The following is a 1854-nucleotide window of genomic DNA, read 5'->3' as shown; positions in this document are numbered from 1 at the left end:
AGGCCAGAAGTATGCAGAAGGTCACCTAGTTCCTGGGCAGCTCTTTCTGAAAGGGGATACAAAGTGGCTTAATTCAGCTGCTGCTTCTGCCCACAGCCAGGAAGAGAAGAATGCTCCTCTGCGGCTCACTGCACTGTGTGGGCCTGTCTCTCTCGGTTCTGATTGAGAGATGGCTTCTGCCTCCCCAAGAACATTTTAGAGATTAAAGCCTCCTTAAGGGTTTTGTCAGTTCTCCCTGGTGGAGGGTTACCCTATGTCCTTGCCTTGCTGGTGTTTCAGCGTCAATCCTCCCCAGCAGGAGGATCTCAGGGGCTCCGTCTAGCTGTGCAGGCCGGGAATGGAGGTGCACTAAGCCGTTAAAGTGTGAGAAGCAAAGAAAAAAGGGTCAGATATTTAAAGGCTTAATTTTAAGTTTGTGTTTAAAGCACGAAGTCAATGATTACATGTACATTGCTGAGCACTAGTTTGATTTTCTTTCTGAGCTCTCTCTTCTTCCCTGCTATTGGTAAGGAAACAACCTTGGGGGGCCCTGGTCATTATTTTTTATCTTCTCCCTATATTTAGTCTTTTCTTTCTGAAAGTGAGCAAAAGGCCTAGTGTGGGCGCCATTGTATTTCCTGTGTGTGTGTATTCTATATGGGCCTTCCCTTCCCTAGAAAGTGGGTGAGAATAGGGAGGATGGGCAGATCTGGGTTCTATTGTTATAAATGCCAGAAAAGACAAACTGAATCAAGGATCAAAGTAGGCTCTTCACTGTCTTTGACTTTCCATGTCTGCTCTGGAAGGTCCCAATTTCCAAGACATACTCTGGGGGAGATGGAATTGCAGTGGTCTCCATCCTATTTCACAAAATAATAAGCAAAAGGAAAAAAGCAAGTAGAGGGTAGCACTACAGGGGCTGTCCTGCTTGGCCCAGGCTCTCCGCTGTCTCCCGGCCTCAGTTCCTGGGATGGCTTTCTCCAGGCCTGGCAGTGGCAGTGTGGGATGCAGGTGCTCGAAGCCTTTATATTAAAAAGCTTAGCTTTGTCCTTTGAAGGCGGCACACAGTTTCAAAAGAAATCACATTTTTGTCAGAATCAGCCTGGAGAGACTGCCGCCTGAACGGAACTTTAGAATTTCAGAGCCGAATGGATCTTGTCCAATTTCGTTTTTTTTTTTTCCTAAAGGAGGAATGGGAAGCCCAGGGAGATCAAACGTTTTCCTGTGTGTCTCACAGCACCCACCGTAAGTGAAGGCTGGCTTTGAGGGAATGAAGGGAGCGGGGATCCAAAGCGGGAGCCACAAGGGAAGGGAGGGAGGCAGACTCAGCCGCACACCGCGTCTCTCCTTGCCAAGGACGGGCCGCCATTGTTTCACTCACGCATCATCTTGCACGTGGGAAAAGTTTTCAAAAGCCAGATTGGATCGTGCATTGCTGAATATTCGTTGTCTATACAGTGGGTACCTATGTGGCGTGATGGAAAAAGTTCTGGGGCTGGGAGTAGGGTGGGGAAGGGTCAGAAGACCCGGTCTGGTCCCAGGTGTGTGATGCGGCAGTCACTTCTCTCTTCAGGGCCACTAAATCTTCATTTGCACTGTGAAGTGTTGGACTGGATAACCTCTGAATTCTATTATCACACTGACATTCGGGAGTGCCATGATTGTATGAGCAGCATGCGTTAGGACACAGTTTCTGCAGTGTGTGACAGAAACAAACAAACAAAAAGACAACAGTGGCTTAAAGGAAGTAGACCTGTATTTCTCTGTCAGGGTAAAAGGTGCAGCTGACAGGGTGGCTCTGGTCTTTGGTCATCAGGGCCCGCTGCTCTGACCTCAGAGTACCCTCTCATCTTCACAGTCCGTGATGTCACCATG

The sequence above is a fragment of the Otolemur garnettii genome, unplaced genomic scaffold (genome assembly GCF_000181295.1).
Source record: "Otolemur garnettii isolate 467f Iridium unplaced genomic scaffold, OtoGar3 scaffold00013, whole genome shotgun sequence".
Lineage (NCBI taxonomy): Eukaryota > Metazoa > Chordata > Mammalia > Primates > Galagidae > Otolemur > Otolemur garnettii.
This window is presented reverse-complemented; position numbering follows the sequence as displayed.